This window comes from Salvelinus namaycush, chromosome 2 (genome assembly GCF_016432855.1).
Source record: "Salvelinus namaycush isolate Seneca chromosome 2, SaNama_1.0, whole genome shotgun sequence".
NCBI classification, from domain to species: Eukaryota; Metazoa; Chordata; class Actinopteri; order Salmoniformes; family Salmonidae; genus Salvelinus; species Salvelinus namaycush.
In genome coordinates this window covers 30,147,824-30,162,142 of record NC_052308.1, presented here as the reverse complement: position 1 = coordinate 30,162,142, position 14,319 = coordinate 30,147,824, and the positions used below count along the sequence as shown (strand labels likewise).

The 14,319-nt window shown below is 44.9% G+C and overlaps 1 pseudogene; it reads right to left on the bottom strand.

Moving 5' to 3' along the window:
• Positions 1 to 1,102: 1,102 nt before the first annotated feature.
• LOC120021166 lies at positions 1,103 to 7,261 on the bottom strand (annotated as a pseudogene).
• Between the last annotated feature and the right edge of the window lie 7,058 nt (positions 7,262 to 14,319).

Below are 14,319 nucleotides of genomic sequence, written 5' to 3'. Positions count from 1 at the left end.
GCAGTGAGTTGAACGACGAGGGTGGCTGTGGTACCATCAGCAGGGGCTTGCGTTGGGCGTCAGCAGTGAGTTGAACGACGAGGGTGGCTGTGATACCATCAGCAGGGGCTTGCGTTGGGCGTCAGCAGTGAGTTGAACGACGAGGGTGGCTGTGGTACCATCAGCAGGGGCTTGCGTTGGGCGTCAGCAGTGAGTTGAACGACGAGGGTGGCTGTGGTACCATCAGCAGGGGCTTGCGTTGGGCGTCAGCAGTGAGTTGAACGACGAGGGTGGCTGTGATACCATCAGCAGGGGCTTGCGTTGGGCGTCAGCAGTGAGTTGAACGACGAGGGTGGCTGTGGTACCATCAGCAGGGGCTTGCGTTGGGCGTCAGCAGTGAGTTGAACGACGAGGGTGGCTGTGGTACCATCAGCAGGGGCTTGCGTTGGGCGTCAGCAGTGAGTTGAACGACGAGGGTGGCTGTGATACCATCAGCAGGGGCTTGCGTTGGGCGTCAGCAGTGAGTTGAACGACGAGGGTGGCTGTGATACCATCAGCAGGGGCTTGCGTTGGGCGTCAGCAGTGAGTTGAACGACGAGGGTGGCTGTGATACCATCAGCAGGGGCTTGCGTTGGGCGTCAGCAGTGAGTTGAACGACGAGGGTGGCTGTGATACCATCAGCAGGGGCTTGCGTTGGGCGTCAGCAGTGAGTTGAACGACGAGGGTGGCTGTGATACCATCAGCAGGGGCTTGCGTTGGGCGTCAGCAGTGAGTTGAACGACGAGGGTGGCTGTGATACCATCAGCAGGGGCTTGCGTTGGGCGTCAGCAGTGAGTTGAACGACGAGGGTGGCTGTGATACCATCAGCAGGGGCTTGCGTTGGGCGTCAGCAGTGAGTTGAACGACGAGGGTGGCTGTGATACCATCAGCAGGGGCTTGCGATGGTGGAGGATCTGGTCGCTAACAGAGATGATGGCGCAGCAAGACCCGCAGCTGCTGGGTATCTCAGGTCAGAGCTCCCCTCTCCCGTTCCAGATCAGTGTGTGTGTGTAATACAGTATTACCCATCGCTGTGCCAACTCCTCAGATGGAGGCTCATAGCATTAGCTCTCTCGTGCTCTCCTCAGCAGCGAGAGGTGTAGAAGGGCAGGAATTTCTTATGTTCTGTCTCCAGCTTATGACACATCTCAGCCAGACTTAGAAGCCTCTCCCCCTTATCCACACCATCGCACAAATGTGAGAATGTATAGGAAGCGAGTAGTCAGTACACATGCATAAGTGTGAATGTGTATATAGTGTGCATATGACAGTCGAAGGGTGTGTATGTTTGGCTGCTATACGCACACTAAGGTACTGTATGCCGACACAAGCACCACACACTTCACTATTATCGAATAAACCCCCACTTCCTTCCATTCTGCTAGCAAACGTGCAATCTTTGGACAATAAAATAGAGGACCTACGTGGAAGATTAAACTACCAACGGGACATTCAAAACTAATATGGCTGAACGACGACGCTATCAACATACAGCTGGCTGGTTTATACGCTGCACCGGCAGGATAGAACAGCAGCGTCTGGTAAGACAAGGGGTAGCAGACTGTATTTTTGTAAATGACTGCTGGTGCACGATATCTAAAGAAGTCTTGAGCTATTGTTTGTCTGAGGTAGAGTATCTTATGATAAACTGTAGACAACACTACCTACCTAGAGTTTTCATCTGTATTCTTCGTAGCTGTTTACATACCACCACAGTCAGAGGCGCACTAAGACAGCATTGAATGAGCTGTGTTCCGCCATAAGCAAACAAGAAAACGCTCACCCATAAAGGCGGCGCTCATAGTAGCCGGGGACTTTAATGCAGGGAAATTTAAATCCGTTTGACCAAATTTCTATCAGCATATTAAATGTGCAACCAGTGGGGAAAAACTCTGGACCACCTTTACTCCACACCCAGAGATGCATACAAAGCTCTCCCTCGCCCTACATTTGGCAAATCTGACCATAATTCTATCCTGATTCCTGCTTACAAGTAAAAATGTAAAGCAGAAAGCAGCAGTGACTCAGTCAATAAAAAAACTGTTCAGAAGAAGCAGATGCTAAAATAGAGGACTGTTTTGCTAGCACAGACTGGAATATGTTCCGGGATTCTTCCGATGGCATTGAGGAGTACACATCAGTCATTGGCTTCATCAACAAGTGCATTGATGACGTCGTCCCCACAGTGACCATACGTACATACTCCAAACAGAAGCCATGGATTACAGGTAACATCCGCACTGAGCTAAAGGCAAGAGCTGCCGCTTTCAAGGAGCGGGACATATAATAACCCAGAAGCTTATAAGAAATCCCGCTGTGCCCTCCGACGAACCATCAAACAGGCAAAGTGTCAATATAGGACTAAGCTCGAATAGTACTACACCGGCTCTGACGCTCGTCAGATGTGGCAGGGCCTGCAAACCAGTATAGACTACAAAAGGAAGCACAGCAGAGAGCTTTCCAGCAACACGAGCCTACCAGATGAGCTAAACTACTTCTATGCCCGCTTCGAGGCAAATAACACTGAAATATGCATGAGAGGACCAGCTGTTCTGGAAGACTGTGTGATCACGCTCTCCGCAGCCGATGTGAGTAAGACCTTTAAACAGGTCAACATTCACAAGGCCGCAGGGCCAGATTGATTACCAGGACGTGTACTGCGAGCATGCGATGACCAACTGGCAAGTGTCTTCAATGACATTTTCAACCTCTCCCTGTCCGAGTCTGTAATAACATCTTTTAGACCACCATAGTGCCTGTGCCCAAGAACACTAAGGTAACCTGCCTAAATGACTACCGACCCGTAGGACTCAAGTCTGTAGCCATGAAGTGCTTCGAAATGCTGGTCATGGCTCACATCAACACCATTATCCCAGAAACCATAGACCCACTCCAATTTGCATACCGCCCCAACAGATCCACAGATGACGCCATCTCTATTGCATTCCACACTGCCCTTTCCCACCTGGACAAAAGGAACACCTATGTGAGAATGCTATTCATTGACTACAGTTAAACACCATAGTGCCTTCAAAGCTCATCAATAAGCTAAGGACCCTGGGACTAAACACCTCCCTCTGCAACTGGATCCTGGACTTCCTGACGGGCCACCCCCAGGTGGTAAGGGTAGGTAACAACTCATCCGCCACACTGATCCTCAACACAAGGGCCCCTCAAGTGTGTGCTCAGTCTTCTCCTGTACTCCCTGTTCACTCTTGACTGCACGGCCAGGCACGATTCCAGCACCATCAATTTTGCCGATGACGCAACAGTGGTAGGCCTGATCACTGACAACGACGAGACAGCCTATAGGGAGGAGGTCAGAGACCTGGCCGTGTGGTGCCAGGACAACAACTTCTCCCTCAACATGATCAAGACAAAGGAGATGATTGTGGACTACAGGAAAAAGAGGACCGAGCATTCCCCCATTCTCATTGACAGGGCTGCAGTGGAGCAGGTTGAGAGCTTCAAGTTCCTTGGTCTCCACATCACCAACAAACTAGCATGCTCCAAGCACACCAAGACAGTCGTGAAGAGGGTACGACAAAACCTTTTCCCCCTCAGGAGACTGAAAAGATTTGGCATGGGTCCTCAGATCCTCAAAAGGTTCTGCAGCTGCACCATCAAGAGCATTCTGACTGGTGGCATCACTGCCTGGTATGTCAACTGCTCGGCCTCCAACCGCAAGGCACTACAGAGGGTAGTGTAAACGGCCCAGTACATCACTGGGGCCAAGCTTCCTGCCATCCAGGGCTTCTATACCAGGCGGTGTCAGAGGAAGGCCCTAAAAATTGTCAGACTCCAGCCACCCTAGTCATAGACTGTTCTCTCTGCTACCGCACGGCAAGCTGTGCCGGAGCGCCAAGAGGCAGCAGCTTCTACCCCCAAGCCATATGACTCCTGAACACCTAATCAAATGGCTACCCAGACTATTTGCATCCCCCCCTCTTTTACACCGCTGCTACTCTCTGTTATCATCTATGCATAGTCACTTTAATAACTCTACCTACATGTACATATTACCTCAACTAACCGGTGACACCGCACATTGACTCTGTACCGTATAGTCTCGCTATTGTATAGTCTGCTGCTTTTTAATTACTTGTTACTTTTATTTCTTATTTTTATCCGTATTTTTTTTAAACTGCATTGTTGGTTAGGGGCTCGTAAGTAAGCATTTCACTAAGGTCAACACCTGTTGTATTCGGCGCATGTGACTAATACAGTTGGATTTGATTTTACTGTATGTGTTCAAATGCATAAACATTAGCACCACTATGTATGGGTATGCTTGTCATCGGCAAGGACTAGGCATTTTTGGGGGGATAAAAATAAATGGAATAGAGCTAAGCAGACAAAATCCTAGAGGAAAACCTGATTTGGTCTGCTTTTCAACAGACACCGGGAGATGAATTCACCTTTCAGCAGGATAATAACCTAAAACACAAGGCCAAATATACACTGGAGTTGCTTACCAAGAAGACATTACAGTTTTTGACAATTGCTTACACATGGTTTCTGAAACTATGGCTCCTTTTCTCTAGACTCTACACACAAAACCCCAAAACACGCAAAACGTCACATCTCTTGCAAAACCAAGCGCTTCATTCAAAACTATTTTAATTCTTCTCAAAATTGTGTTTTTGCATCAAAACTTTACACAAAAAACATAAAATGATCGGCTCTTATACACACCAACTACACACAGATGTGACAAATGTAAAACACTACTATCTTGTGTCTTTTCCATGTTCAGTGGAGTCCACGGCAGTTCGTCATAGCACTCACACGTACATGTATGTGCACAAATATATACAATATGTATGCATATTCCGTACATATTTACCATATAAACATAAATGCAAGGGGGGGGGGAAATAACCGTTTTTTGTAATCGCTTACATGCTAAAAGTGTTACTTGAGGCACACTCAGTGAAAGCATTAACTCATGTACCTAATCCTCAGACCAAGTCTGCAAAACTGCAAGCACGTTATCTGCTTTACACTCAGTTGGCAATTGTAAAACACACTTTTTGCTGAACAGTTCTCTACATTAGACACATCATTCAAAACTAACAGGTCTTGTGTTTCATTTGGAAAACACTGCTATTCAAAATGCCACACTCATTTACCGATTACCTATACCCAAGGCTCACGTGTGAAAACACTTATAGCTAATTTCTTCACTTCGAAATCAGAGCTTGTGATGTTGAGATGTTGAGCCAACGTTTGCAATAATAATGACAAAATAATCAATATTTTGACTGCCTGTATGTGTCTTGCTTGTGTTTGATATAATTGCTAACGATTGCTTGTGTGATGTGCTTGTCTAAATAGCTGCATGTAGCCTAACACCCCTCCTGAAAAAATAATGAAAATAACATGAAATCGGGCTTGAGGCATAGAATGCATAGTTCGAACATGTCGACGATCTTTAGTATACAACCTGACATTTCATCCCCCGATAATGGGAGCACTGAGAAGAAGCTACGTATACAGCAGAGTGGGCAGCAGGTACGTAAAAAAAAAAACATGCACATGCGCAGAGATCTCCATATCAATAGCCATGGCAAGTCGGTTAACAAAAAATCCGGCACCGCAGCCACTGTTTTTTTAAAGGAAGTTGGTCAATACATAAATACTTTCCTAACCCTAAATATTCTACATGATCAGAGTATTTTTTAATCTACTAAACGGAGGCAAATATGTATATTTTGATGGCTTTCTTCATTGATTCCTGATGATCAGAACCGTTCTCGCTATATATTCTAGTGAGTCTGTAGAGAAAATTCGAATTAAAGGTACACCATATTTAAAGGGATGGCTTTTGATAAATGTACTGAAAAATGTACTGAATGAAAACTTCATGTGAAAATCTGTTGGTCAACAAGTGGGGAGGTTTTCGGTGGTTGAATTACATTTGTTCAGTGTGCATAAGGGCTCCACACCCAAAGAGTTTGTTACGCATCTGCATACGGCAAGTCTCAATACCAAATACTGAGAAGGCATAGATTTCCTAAGTCTGAATTGTCCCCTATAGGAACAGTAGTCTGTAGCCCTACACTGACCTGCATCTTCTGCAGCCTCCTCATCTGAGTGTCGATCTCCTTGGGGCTGTGCTGGTCGAGGGTCCACAGCGACTCGATGGCCATGAGACGGTTCTCTGTGGCCTGATTGTAGCAGCCCAGGGCCTGTTGGAACTGACGCCACAGATCCTCCACCGTCCCCTACCCTATTCTTGATGTCATCTTTGGTTCTCTGGTAGTCCTGGCGTGCCTCCCATATATCTCAGTCATAGTAAGTCCATTTTTCACACACACACACACACACACACACACACACACACACACACACACACACACACACACACACACACACACACACACACACACACACCTGTCAATTCACATACAACGCATAGCATCACTATCTAGTTAATATCAAACTTGCATGATTGGGGTTAGAAAAGCTTTTAAATTCAATAGTTTAGTGCATCACAATTCAGATATATTAATTGCTGTGCATAACTGTGTATAGTATGTCTGTCGTATTAGAGAACTGGATGGATAGATCTATCTGTCCTGGTGTGTCTGTATGTGTGTGTGTGTGTGAGAAGGTTTTACATACACCTCTCAGAGTTAAAGTCGTAGCTCAGTCCCTCCAGGACTATGTCCCACTGCTGCTCCAGGGATGCCAGCCTACCCTTCTGCAGGGCCAGCAGACAGTCCACACACTGCAGGTGAGAGCGCAGGACCTGGGCTGACTGCTGCTCCGCCTCACTCAGGTTACACACCAAACACTGCAGCACAGAGAGAAAGAGATATATAGATTGTCACACACACACAGTCAAACAAGAACTCTCTCACAGATGTGGAAATAAATACCTCACCTTGATGACACTGTCCTTCCGGTCCAGCACCCTCTCAAATGTTTTTCTGTGCTCCTCCTTCTGCAACTTATTCTGGTTGCATTATAGGGTATAGTAGTGCGGGATGGTACTTAGAGGTCATGCAAGGAAACTTTGACAATAGAAAAGGCTTAACAAGTTGCATTGGGCTGTGCGACTTTTCATTGGTTTAAATTCTTGAATGTATACTTTGAGGAATTTAGTTAGTACGTCCTCCTTTCTTTCTGACCATCTCCTCCTCTGCCTGGGCCCTCTGTTGCATGTACAGGAGTCTCTCCTCCTCCGTCATCCCTGCCTGCTTCCCCCTCCGCCTTTCTTTGCACTCTTCTTTGTCATGGTTTCTCTCTCTCAAGCTCCTCCTGGGGTGCTCTGTTTTGGTGTCACTCTGGCCCACTTCACCTTCTTCCACTCTTCATTCAGAATTGGAAGCCATGAGTTGAGGTAAGACAGACCGACTTTAAAAAAAATTGCATCCCACACAAAACAGCCTGGACATTTAATTTACATCAAGTTGGTTGTCATTGTCCAATAAGTGTTTGCATAGTAAAATCCTCATGAAAATGCCTGCTAGCCAGCTATTATTCCTTCCATTCATTTTATGATGCAATTTCGCACTGTCATATGGTCATATTCAGAGCATGCCATGTCCATGTAGTTTGCAAACAACTAACATGTTGCAGTGTCTTACCTGTAGGAATTCTACAGAGATATGACAGCAGCTCTACCCATAATAAGTTTGTGTATGGTCTCCTAGCAACATTCTAGGGGTAAACAGACCAAGTGGGCATACTAGACTCAGGGTTACAAGGTCTAGCTAACATTTTCCACCCAAAACCCACACACAAGGCCTGAAAACTAGCCCCCAATTTTTTGGGGGCAGCAAGAATGGAGTTGTCACATTTATCCAATAGGACGTGTCTCCTAAATTGACAATCTAAATCGGCTTACAACTGGTAAAATTGCTTTGTTTTCTGCATTTCTCCCTTTGTTATATACAAGACTGACTTGAAAAACTGGAGACCGATTACCCTTTTAATCTTTGATTGTAAACTTTTTACCAAGGTTTTAACAGTCAGATTGTCTTCTGTTTTAGGGGAGGTGATCCACCCGGACCAAGCCTGTGCCATCCCCGGAAGGAAGATCACGGACAGCCTGGTACTTATCAGAGATGGCATCTGTTATGCGAGAGACAGAAATATGCGGCTTGTAGTCATACATTTAGATTTTCAGAAAGCTTTCGATCAGTACATCTTCAAGGTACTGCAAAAAATGGAGTTACCTGAAAGGTTTCTAGCTTGGGTGGGATTGCTGTATGGGGACATTACCAGCCAAATTCTTGTAAATGGGCATTTGTCAAAAGAAGTGGGAGTACACTGAGGCGTTCATCAGGGGTTTCCGTTATCTCCTCTTCTGTTTGTGGCCTGCATTGAACCACTAGCACAGGTCTTGAGAAGGGACCTACGGATCAGTGGGGTGGGTATCCCGGGGAGTGGGGCGATGACCACCAAGTGTGTGTTTTATATGGACGACGTCAACCTTTTATGTACCGACCTTTTATCCGTTGACAGGACTCTGGACAGGACTGACTGGTACGGACGAGCCTCTGGGGCGAGACTGAATAGAGACAAGATGGAGGCCAAATTTTTCGGACTGTGGGCAGACTCAGACTTGACCAGACTACCACTGACAGTTAAAATGACGGACATACGGTTACTCTGAGTAAAGTTTGACCAGGAGGGAGTGGCAATTGGACTGGGATTTTAGGGACAGTGACAAAAAAACTGGGCTTTTGGGGACTACGACAGTTGACCTTTGAGGGCAAGGTTTTAATCATTAAGGCTGTGATTTTACCTGTGCTTTTACTAATCCGTTCTGTTTTTATCCCACCACGAGCGACACTTTTAGCCCTGGACCCGGATGGTGTTTTACTTCCTGTGGGGAAGCAAGTGGAAGAGACTGAGGAGGGAGGTTGTGAAGAGGCCCAGGTTCAAGGGGGGAAAGGCTTGCCTGACCTCTACTTGTTCCTGGGCAGCCGTTACACAGCGTTACATCTCACTCTTGCCACCTCCCCGGTCAACAACAAGACGCAGGCCCTTGCACGGTTTTGCCTGGGGTCCTAACTCAGGACCCTGAAGCTGATCCCAGTCGACCTGCGAGCCCCAGTCTGTTTCCTACTCCCACACACTATGCACAGCTCAAAAAGTTCTTAAGACATTTTAAACTGGAAAAAGAGCCAGTCACGGTTTTAACTAAACACCGTTCTCTTCTCCAGGAATGGGAACCAGTGTGTCCAGTGCGCGGGCTCGCTATAGGTGAGCCAATAACGGTTTGGTGCAATGTGGCCCATCCTGCTCTGCTGAACCGGCACCGGGAACTGTCCTGGATGGTCACCCACGGGATCCTCCCAGTCAGGACTGTTATGCTCTCTCGGGGCATGGCGAGGTCATCCGCGTGCCTCTAACTAGGCTGCGACCAAGATGAGTCAGTGAGGCACTTGCTCTGGGAGTGCAGAGCTGCCAGGGACCTATGGAAGGAATCAGTTCCCCTAACACCTCAGCTCGTGCTATATGGCGTGGGCCGAAGGTCTATCCCACCGAACGCCTTCACCAAGCTCTGGCTCACCCTCACGTGTCTGAAGGATGCACTGTGGTCCTCCCGCAACCTGCTAGTAGGAAAACCAGTAGATACCACCCCCCAGGCACTGGCTTTGGTAGCAACGGAAGCCATGGGGAGGTACGAACGAAGGGTCCCCCACAACACCTAAGGTCCCGGCAGCCATGGCCTGACAGCGCTGCGCCTAGGGGAGGGGTCTCCTCTAGACCCCGATTCGGAAGAGCAGGATGAGGCTTTTTTGATAAGGACTCACCCCATTCCTGTACAAAGGACCGAAGACAGCTTTTTTAACAAAGTTACTTTTTAACATGTTTTCCATGTCTTAAAAATGTTTACTTTTGTTTTAAATTATGTGTGCACATTTTTAAATGGCTTTACAGATTGGATCTTTTTTTAGATCTTTTTTTTAAGTACTTTTGTCTTAGGTTGTTTTTTATTGTTTTTAATTAACACTAAACTAATATTCAATGCTGTTTTTAACACATATTATGCCGTTTTTAATGTTTACATATGATGATTTAAATATGAGCTGTGCAAGTGAAATTATGTTCAAACAATTTTACCAAAAGAAAAAAGTGCAACAGTGTGTGAGGATGGCCTGGAAATCGGCGATTAAATCCTCATCAAAATATATCGACGTATGCCAATTTTATGTATAGAGCACACTTCTGGCAGAACAGAATTCAGTTTTTACTTTCTGCATTGTTGCAAACTAGCATACGGAACAACTCCCTGCAAAATGTGTCGTACCCGGTCTGAAAACAGTGATGAACTAACACGCAGTACCCCAAGCTAAGATTTTTGTAACTAAACCAAGATAGACCACAGCCTGTCGTTTCCAATGGGAACAATGAGTCATAGTGGGCAGAGTCAAGCACGAGCTAGCATACGTCTGCATATTTCCGTTAGGGAACGCCACCTCTGTGAAGTGCGAGTGTGCAATAACTCAATTCGCCTTTGCACTCCTTCTAAACAATGCATTTTTTTTGTGCAAAGGATAAAGTCTACAAAACTTTGTCCAGAACACATTCTAGTTTTGGGAACAGAAAACTGAATTGAGATCAAATGTTATCGGTGAGAAAATTTGCAAAATGTCGGCCAAAATCCATTTCGTTCCATCTTCTCCCACTGCCGGCCAATGGGCTTCCTCTCACTACCATCGTCACATCCGAGTCTACCTTATTAAATGTCCCTTGCCCAAGGGAGGGAGAGTGATGATCAGAGAGGCAACATCCTTGGAAACCTTGAAGTTGAGCTTACAAACAACCAACCTAAAGCAATTAAAGGCCCAGTGTGAGTACTCAAGCACCAAGCTCTGGCATTTGTCCAGTTAAGACCTAGACAACCAGGTGAGAGTTCCTAACTAATCAGTGACCTTAGGGCTCTATTCAATCAGATCTGCATAGCAGTTGTTTTGGCGGTGTCGAGGTGAAGCTGAGTTAGAGCTGTCAAATCCACAAGTGGCTCCTGGAATTATACCTAAAGCGAACCTTTTCATTGGCTGCACGGAGTCGCATTAAGATAAATCGCATGTAACCTTGTTTACATTTCAAATACTGGAATGTGAGATGTAATTTATCCCTCGATTAGGTTGATAGAAATCCTTATTATTTTGTTTAATCATTTTCAATTTGAGCATCATTATTCATATATATATACACACACACACACACACACACACAGTACCAGTCAAAAGTTTGGACACACCTACTCATTCAAGGCTTTTTCTTTATTTTTACTATTTTCTACATTGTAGAATAATAGTGAAGACATCACAACTATGAAATAACACATATGGAATTATGTAGTATCCAAAAAAGTGTTCAACAAATCAAAATATATTTTATATTCTTCAAAGTAGCCACCCATTGTCTTGATGACAGCTTTGCACACTCTTGGCATTCTCTTAACCAGCTTCACCTGGAATGCTTTTCAAAAAGTCTTGAAGGAGTTCCCACATGAGCTGAGCACTTGTTGGCTGCATTTCCTTCCCTCTGCGGTCCAACTCATCCTAAACCATCTCAATTGGGTTGAGGTCGGGTGATTGTGGAGGCCAAGTCATCTGATGCAGCACTCCATCACTCTCCTTCTTGGTCAAATAGCCCTTACACAGCCTGGAGGTGTGTTGGGTCATTGTCCTGTTGAAAAACTAACGATAGTCCCACTAAGCGCAAACCATATGGGATGGCGTATCACTGCAAAATGCTGTGGTAGCCATGCTGGTTAAGTGTGCCTTGAATTCTAAAGAAATCAGCGACAGTGTCACCAGCAAAGCCATCACACCTCATCCTCCATGCTTCACGGTGTGCACCACACATGCGGAGATCATCCGTTCACCTACTCTGCATCTCACAAAGACACAGCGGTTGGAACCAAAAATCTCACAATTGGACTCATCAGACCAAAGGACAGATTTCCACCGATCTAATTTCCATTGCTCTTGTTTCTTGGTCCAAGCAAGTCTCTTCTTCCTATTGGTGTCCTTTAGTGGTGGTTTCTTTGCAGCAAGTCGACCATGAAGGTCTGATTCAAGTAGTCTCCTCTGAACAGTTGATGTTGAGATATCTGTGAACTCTGTGAAGCGTTTATTTGGACTGCAATTTCTGAGGCTGGTAACTCTAACGTATCCTCTGCAGCAGAGGTAACTCTGGGTCTACCTTTCCTGTGGTGGTCCTCATGAGAGCCAGTTTCATCATAGCGCTTGATAGCCTTTGCGACTGCACTTGAAGACACTTTTTAAAAGTTCTTAATTTTCCAGATTGACTGACCTTCATGTCTTTAAGTAATGATGGACTGTCGTTTCTCTTCGATTATTTGAGCTGTTCTTGCCATAATATGGACTTAGCCCTATTTGGTAAAAGACCATCTTCTGTATACCCCCCTACCCTGTCACAACACAACTGATTGGCTCAAACGCATTAAGGAAAGAAATTCCACAAGGCACACCTGTTAATTGAAATGCATTCCAGGTGACTACCTCATGAAGCTGGTTGAGAGAATGCCAAGAGTGTGCAAAGTTGTCATCAAGGCAAAGGGTGGCTACTTTTAAGAATCTCAAATATAAAATATTTTTGATTTATTTAACACTTTTTTGGTTACATGTGTGTTTTGTCATAGTTTGTCTTCACTATTATTCTACAATGTAAAACATAGTAAAAATAAAGAACCCTTGAATGAGTAGGTGTCCAAACTTTTGACTGGTACTGTATATATTTTTTATTTTACCTTTATTTAACTAGGAAAGTCAGTTAAGAACAAATTCTTATTTTCAATGACGGCCTAGGAACAGTGGTTTAACTGCCTTGTCCAGGGGCAGATTGACAGATTTTTTACCTTGTCAGCTCAGGGATTCAATCTTACAACCTTTCGGTTACTAGTCCAACGCTCTAACCACTAGGCTACCTGACGCCTACACGTACCTCGTTCTGAACTTCTAACACGAGTGGGAGGGTGTGGTTTTGTTTCAATGATCAAGAGCAGCTGCGCACCGATTTCACAGTTAACGCATTTACATCTCAGACGCCTCCAAAACATCAGCTATGCGGGTGTTGGCTATCGCGGGTTAACTCATGATCTGCTTGAAACTAGGCCTTAAGTACAAGGGAGGAGTGTAAACTCGTAGACACTGCCCTCCATGGGATGAGTTTGACACCTGTGGCCTGGACAAAGCCTTCTGTCTGGATATCTGCATGCATTTAAGAGACCACTCAACCAAATCCAGAAATTAACATTGCCATTCCTGTTTTTCCTCTAACGTTGGCTGTTATTACATGGTGTGATTGTGGACTACTGTGCTGATGGCATATGTTATCTTTTTACAGGGTGGCCCACCCAGAGCTCCTCCTCCTCTTGATAAATATCTGACTGTAGGAAATATCAGCCAGCCAAGTAAAGTTTATTTATTTGGAATAGACTCTTCAATACAGTACAAAACTTACAGTAGTTTTAATCTTGATTACACTTAATTACATTATGTTACATGTAAAAAGGCTCTGCAGTAGTTAAAGCGAATCCACACCATTCACAGGGGCAGGAGGAGAAAAGGTGACAGAGCAGATAGTCAAGTCAAAGGGAACACAAACACAGTGCAATAGAGAAACCTTGAAAAATAAAACATTCAAACAAGGGCAAAATGCAACCACAAAAACAAGAGCACATCAGTAATAAAATGTTCTCGCTGAAGCTGGGGTGGCTGTTAAGGAGAAATACAAAATAATCTTGAGTGATTTATCCTCAAGACTATTTGGAGAAAGCTGAGTAAGGAAAGTGTTGCAAACAGCATTGTTACCTCATGCACCAGGTTTTAAAAGCATAACTGTGATCCAAATAATCAAATCCAGGATGACCTTTTCTGGGATTTTCTGCTGAATTTATGTCCTAAATGGATTTCATGTAAAAGAAACTGTACTGGTCACAGCCAGGGCAAGTATGAGATACATCCTGTCCAATTACCCTTGTCGAGTTAGGTTAACTGAATTTTCCTTTCCCACACTATCACCAAAGCCCAGACATATCTGATATAAATTCAGTTAAGCTCTTTAATATAGCTCTGTTCAAAAACTGTACATGCCATTTGGTTTACAGAACAAAGATGTTTTTGCATCATAATTCACAGATCTGAGTAAAGTCCTAGGCACATTTTAAATTAAAGCTGAAACTGTGAGATGAGTCAATTACAAGCTACAGAGATTTGTGCTGTGCCATCAGCCTGATTTGTGGAATGACAGTCAATGAGGGAGTGTTATTATGCTGGCCCGGGTGCATCGTACATCTCTTTTCCA